We start from the raw sequence: 7,392 nt of genomic DNA, 5'->3' as shown, positions 1-7,392 counted from the left end.
CTTGAGAAAGGCCTAATTAAGAAGCAGCAAACTTCTAACCTCAGAAAGTAGCCAGAAACATTAACGTCATGGAGACTGGGTAGGAAGGCTCTGCAGAGGGACCTGGACAGGCTGGATCAATGGGCCGAGGTCAATTGTATGAGGTTCAACAAGGCTCAGTGCTGGGTCCTGCACCTGGGCCACAGCAACCCCATGCAACGCTACAGGCTTGGGGAAGAGTGGCTGGAAAGCTGCCTGGCAGAGAAGGACCTGGGGGTGTTGGTCGACAGCCGGCTGAATATGAGCCAGCAGTGTGCCCAGGTGGCCAAGAAAGCCAATGGCATCCTGGCTTGTATCAGAAGTAGTGTGGCCAGCAGGAGGAGGGCAGTGATCGTGCCCCTGTACTCGGCACTGGTGAGGCCGCACCTCGAATGCTGTGTTCAGTGTTGGGCCCCTCACTACAAGAGAGACATTGAGGGGCTGGAGCGTGTCCAGAGAAGGGCAACGGAGCTGGGGAAGGGTCTGGAGCACAAGGCTGATGGGGAGCGGCTGAGGGACCTGGGGTTGTTCAGCCTGGAGAAAAGGAGGCTGAGGGGAGACCTCATCTCTCTCTACAACTGCCTGAAAGGAGGGGGTAGAGAGGTGGGGTCGGTCTCTTCTCCCAGGTAACAAGTGATGGGATGAGAGGAAATGGCCTCAAGTTGTGCCAGGGGAGGTTTAGACTGGATATGAGGAAATGTTACTTCACTGAAAGGGTTGTCCAGCATTGGAACAGGCTGCCCGGGGCAGTGGTTGAGTCCCCATCCCTGGAGATATTTAAAAGCCGTTTGGATGAGGTGCTTAGGGACATGGTGTGGTGGTGGTCTTGGTAGTGTTAGGTTTACGGTTGGACTCAATGATCTTAAAGGTCTTTTCCAACCTCTATGATTCTGTGATTCTGTGATTCTGTGATTCCTACCTGGAGCCTGCATCTGAGGCTGGGCTGTTCCAACAAGTCTTCCTCACCCACTCAAGATGTAATTCAACCAATGAAGCTGACAGAGCAATAATGCCTTTCAGTGAATTGCCTCATTAACCACACCCGGGCAGCCTTCGCTTGTGCTGAGACGACTCCTCTCATGCTATTCCACTATCCCAAACAGGTAGGCTTCAGAGGTGCAACTTCATCCTAATTACACCATTACTTTTACCAAAACCTGCACAGTATTGGAGCATGCTGTATCTGGGTGTATTCAAGCCTGCTGTAAGCCACTTTCTTGGATCCACTTTCCCACTTCCCACTTGGACCCACTTTTCCACTTTTTACAGACCCACTTTCCCACTTCAGGCCCACTAAACCTAGATCCTAGTGGCTAACCAATTACCAGCCTCCAACAGGTCCTTCTGCAGACTGACCATGACATTTGGCCATCATGTCTTCCACTGATCTAGTCTTCCCAGACTGGTCTCTCATCCTTCTGCCACATCTACCCACAAAGCCAGATGTGTTCATAGTTCAAGCCTGTCTCTTGTCCACCTTAAACACTCTCCTTTTGTGACAGGAACCTCACTGCTCAGTTCAGACCACCATTAGGCTCATATAGCCCCTCTACAAAGTGACCCAGGAGTTAGGCAGTTCCCTTGAGGGGTCCCATCTTATTATTATTATTCACTTTGGTAATCTGCATTTATGTTTGGTGGAGACAGTTATTTTCTCCCTGGTCATTACTTGGGCAGTCAGCCCTCTGCACGTGCCATGAGGTTGTAGCAGTGTGTTGTCCCAGGTTCATGGCTAGCCAGTGTCAGCTGCAGGCATACTCTTGCAGCTTGACATACTCTTCCAACCAATCATGGAGGGAACTAATTCTCAGTTTCCCAAACTATTCCAATTATGAGTCTCAAATCAGAATCTTACATCAAATTATGAATCTCAAAGCAAAAAAAAACCTCAAAGCAATTGCATTGGAACACATGCATGCAAAGACACAACTGTCCTGATAGGAGACTTCCCTCCACACAAACGTCACCTCAAAAAACCAGGAGGAATTCCCCAGCTTCACTCCAATCCAAATGGTGCATCTCAGAAAAGCACCATTTTTTCCTTGGGGGAGGCTACAGTTTTGTTCAACTTTTTTGGACATCAGTCCAAGAAAAATAGGTCAAATCTGTCCAAGAAAAGCAAATCTCAGGGATTGTTCATATGACACCTGAATTTCGCAGGTGTTGAGAGGCCCGGTGAGTTAATATTGACAGAGCACTTAGGAGTCCTTCACAGCAAGAAGCCACATAAACACTCCAGATAAATGCTGCATAGAGCTAATCTGATTCTTCTTGTAATTCTATAAAACTCAGATGATTTTGCTCTTCTGTTCAGATTTTCACAGATGTTTATATCATCCCTGAAACATGAATCTGTTCAGCACTACAAGTAGCAAAGCTTAAGTGAGTGAAGGCTTGAGTCAGTCCCTCCTTATTCACATTTGTGCCACTTCTGCATTTGAAGGCAGGACAACATATTTTGTGCAACTTTAAAATAATATCCTCTCTTCCTTTGTAATTGCTTTTCCCTAGTCCCACCTCACCACTCATCCTATTATAAGGACATGGTTTTCTTTGCTCACCATAAGTAGTATTTGTCCACTGACAGCAGAGGCTCACGAGACCATACAGACCTTACATAGTGTCTCTTGTTTTAATTTCTCTTGTGTTCTGGGCTGAACCACCCTTATGAATCACAATGAACTGTATTAATTCAACAGAGCAGCTTATACGTTGCAATTTCCAGGGACAAAAATCTAGGTCATCCTTTTATGGATAGACGGAAAACAACCTTAATGCTGGCTGACAACTAGTCTCAAATCATACACCAGGTCATATAGGCTACGTTTAAGGATAGTTTTGCAAAAGAGAAACATCATCCTTCATGCATCCAAATACTTATCTACATACATATCAAAAGGCTGACCCTGAGAGCTCACTGTCCCCCCAGCAAGAGTTTAACATCTCCTGTATGCCTGGCAACACTCCCAGTGTTTATTAATCCCTCTTCAGCAAAAAGAGGGAGAGAGACTCTGAAAGAGCTTTCTGTGCTTCAGAAAGCTCTGAAGCACAAACAAATTTACTGTGTTTTGTTGTACACCTAACAATCTGGTGTTTCTCATCTTTACAAAGCAATATTTGGGCTCCACTACCATGGAAGATTTGCTTTCATTAACAAATAAGAATTTTTTTTTTACAGGAGGAGAATCAATAAACAATAAGTAATTATCCCACTGTAAGGTAAACTATATGAGCTCAAGCCTGGCTGATATTAGTGCCTGCATCTTTTTTCAGTGTCAGAATAATAAACTACAATTGCTTGTCTGTACTTCACATTCAACAAAAAAGTACCTGCAGTGGGTTTGTAATCTCTGTGTCAATAGAATTAAAATCCCTTTGTATTAATGAAAAGATCATAAGATCATGCAGTCTCACACAGGGCCTCTAAAAGGCAGGGGCTGAAACATTAAGATCAGCCTAAAAAAATGCCACGTACAACCTTCGTGCCTTTTCAAGCCTTCATCATTTCTGAAACGTGCATTTGCTTCACAGATTTAGAAATGTAAAACTGGTCTTGGAGAAATTTCCTGTGCTATTTCCACCTGTAACCTTCAAATTTCTCATGATACATCATGTTTCTGAGAACATCGGTTTAAAGATCAGCTCCTGAAGTACAGACATGCAGAACCTTTAGCAAACTGACTTTACAGCCTCTGTTGAAGTGCATTTATTTCTTAATCCCTAATTTCATTTGACGTAGGGTAAGAGTTTTGTGTGGGCAAGCAGGTTCTTCAGAATTGCAGCCAACAGAAAGGGTGTGTTGGAGGGAGGGGAAGAGCAATACAAGTGAGGAGTCTCCCACGCCAAGTGCACAAGACAGCTGCCAGCAACCCACCTGGGGATACTCTTCCACAACCCACTTGGGGAAACAACAGAGGTATTACTCAAATGACCAGGTTTCTGGAAAGGACAAATAAGTGGGCTGAAAGGCTCAGATCAGGAAATGTGTAATTATTACTGATCAAAAGAAGGAAGCAGACTGAGCGTGGCCTCCTTCAGTGTGGGCACCCATCCTCTGCTGGTCATAAAGGTGTATCCACACCACTCTGCAGCTATAGCCTCGAGACCTGGCACAGTAACTCCATCTATTTCCTCCCATTGGAGCAGTGGTAAGTCGCCACTATCAGGAAGCCACCATGGAGTCATTTCCAGAAGTGTCCGAGCGCTGCCTGCTGTCTGCTGCCTGCAGCTGGAGATCTACCACGAAGGCATTTCCGCAGGCATGTGCCAAATCTCCCCAGTGCTGGTGCAGATGTAGATATATAGGGCAAACATATATGATGTGTCCCCAAAACCTTCTCTCAGCTTCCAGCAATCGGAGGCCCAAGGGCTTCCTAAGACACACAAATTCTGAGTATTTATTTGCCACAGAGAACTTCTCTTTTATAAACATATCTAGTACGTGCTAGAACCCATGTAAATTTTCAAATTTTCAGCATCCACAATATCCTACAGAAAGGAATTCTACAGCTTAAAGTGGGGTTGGGAGGGGGGAATGCTTTTTTGGGTTTTTTGGACCTCTCTCCTGCTGGTTTAGATTTTCAGTAAGTGCTAGAACCCATTCTAGCACTAATTTAAATGGTTCAGGTGATGGTGTCCATAAAGACCTGGCAGGGAAGACTGATCATAAAATTTATATGGAGGTTCCTGTGATGTTCACAGAACCCAGAGTGAACCAAGCTGTAGACATTCACACCAGTAATACCACTTGTAAAATTCTGGTCTGCTGAAGACTGGGCATCCTGCCCAACACCAGAGAAAGAAGGACCTCACTGGGGTTTCTTCTTGTACAGTTATTAATTACATTATCTCCATCCAAACAAGTGCTTTCTTGGTATCTTGATGCTTACTAACAACTTTTATACGGTGACAGGCCACAGGTCAACGCATCTCAGAACTCACTGGAGGTCAACTGCTTCTCCTGGGAAAGCTGCTAGTTTTGGCAGAGTCCTTCCAACCTCCCGGCACTGGGACACACACAGGTGGGTTTCCCCTCACCTCCTCTCCAGCAACCATACAAAGAAGTGCTGCAGCCTCTGAGCCCTGGTGAGCCCATGCCACCTTCCAACCAAGCTCCCATCACCTCTCCAGCAGGGCCCCAAGGTGGCCGAGCTGTGCCGAAGGCAAGTCCTGCCTCCAAGGTCCATGCTAAGGAGTCATGGTCCCATCACATATGTAATGTAAGGCTCTAATTGCTTCTCTCACACGTATCCTAGGACAGTGGGGCCTGGCTTACTGGCTGGGAAGAAGAGCTCTGAAGTAAGTGTGAGTGAAGGGTAGTGGCCCTGTGTTTATTTACCTGGTGGGAAATGGTCCATAAAGACTCTGCCAAAGCAAGCCCTAAAGCTATTAGAGAATGGTATGAGGGACGAAATATTTGCTAACAGAAATGTGGCAGGAGGTGTGTAAATGAGGAATAAATACATCCCACTGTTCATTTCAAGAGAAAAATAAGGTCAAATCAGCACCGGGAAATTGTCAGCACATGGAGAGACATTAATTACTCTCAGATGCAAAAGCTAAAGTTCGCTATCCTACCACATGCACGGAAGGACATAGAAATCTTGAGGTCAATTTGTGCTGACTTCTCTTTCCTGTCTCTGCCCTTGGCTGGGGTCTGATGCCTGGGATGAGGTTAGGTGTGACCATACTGACTTATGCAATGCGATGATCCCAAGTAGAGTGATCCTTCCTTTTCATCCCAGATAATGATCTGTTTCCCAAAGCATAAGGATTAAGAGCCTGAATTTAATTATCTCTGCACTTACCCAGCTAGAGGGCTCTATCTTTTGCAGAGTTATTCCCTCTGTGGCTCCACAGTCACCTCTCTGTTTGCTGTACCACTGAGCCAAGTCTGACGTCAGAACTTTTTCCTTTGTAAATGGAAACAAAATTCCTTTTTTCCTTTCAGCACTGGAGAAAGGCTGCAGCTAAATCAGCAATACAGTGGAAAATGTTTGGATCTGACACAAACCTTCCGTCATAAACTTCCTTAGAGCACATCTAGGAGAGATGTTCCTAAATTCCTGCTTCGTTGTGCAAACAACTCTTTCTCATCATGTTTTTTCTGAAACCATCTGGGTTTTGCTTCTTAATTTTTCTCTCCTGTAAATGTGTTCCTGCACACTTTTGGCAATGCCCCTGTGTTTTTGGGGAACAGGAGCAAGGACAGCGGTGGAAATGGCACCCTGGCTCTGCTCGGCTCTGGCTCCATTTACCTGCCTGGTACACAGCCATGCCACTTGACACACCAGCAGCATCCTGCCCCAGCATTTCAGCCATGCCTGGGACTATTTTGGCAGACCTGCTGTCTATGGGGAGCAGCAGGCCTTGTCTGAGGAAACATGGGGCATCCCTACAGGGAAAGACAACAACTCCTACCCGCCAGGTTCTTATGGCATGCACTTCACATGGCGGTGGCAACCTAAAACTTGAAGCCCTGTATCAAAAATGAAACGGGCATCACTCAAAAGCATGCCTTAGCAGACTAAGCCTCAAGGGTTTGAGGGCATATTAGGGCAATACAGGCCAAGGCCTTGAGCTGAGACTATGTCACCACTGCCCTGCTCGGGGAAATCTGGAGTCTGGAGCAAGTGAGCTGCAAGATCCCCTGATCCCATTGCTCGCACTTGGCAGTTTCTGGGCTGCATTGTTCCCAGAGAAGGCAATAGAAAAGGGAAAGTCTAGCTGTGCCCAGCTGTGACGTATGAAAGGAAGGTAACGACAAAGTCATTCTTTCCCCAATCCATGCCATATAATCCTTTCTACAAAATAACAGGAACTGCACTGTATAATCAGATTTTCTTCATTTGTTTGCATTTGCCACATAGAAATATGCATCACTGATGCTGTTTTGTGTATCCTCAGCAACGCCTCAATGTTCAGATAACAACAGCTAGCTGTGGTTTGCTTCTGATAGACTAACAGACATGTAGAGCAGGGAGGCTGTTGCAGAGCAGAGTCAAGAGCTCTGCTTCATTGGATCATTTTCTAGGAACTGTCAACAGCAAGGAGAAAAACCAAACCCTGGATCATGAAGGGAATACTTTACAGAGCCAGCTTCCTTGTAGGCACTGAAACAGATGGGAAAATGTCCAGCTAACCTGTCCCTGACAATACAAATGTATTGCAAAACTTGAGCAAGACGCCACTCCAGCAACAGACGGGAATAAGCAGTCTCTGTAAATACATCTTTTAATCAGTTCAGGAGAAAAACCTCATACATCTGGCCAGATTATGTTATTCCTGCTGTTACTCTCTGTTCCCTAAACATCCTCATGAATGAGGAGCAGAGTTCAGACTTTGTACCCGTGCACAGGTACATTGTGTGAATCT

This window comes from Mycteria americana, chromosome 17 (genome assembly GCF_035582795.1).
Source record: "Mycteria americana isolate JAX WOST 10 ecotype Jacksonville Zoo and Gardens chromosome 17, USCA_MyAme_1.0, whole genome shotgun sequence".
NCBI lineage: Eukaryota > Metazoa > Chordata > Aves > Ciconiiformes > Ciconiidae > Mycteria > Mycteria americana.
Note: the sequence above shows the minus strand (reverse complement) of the source record.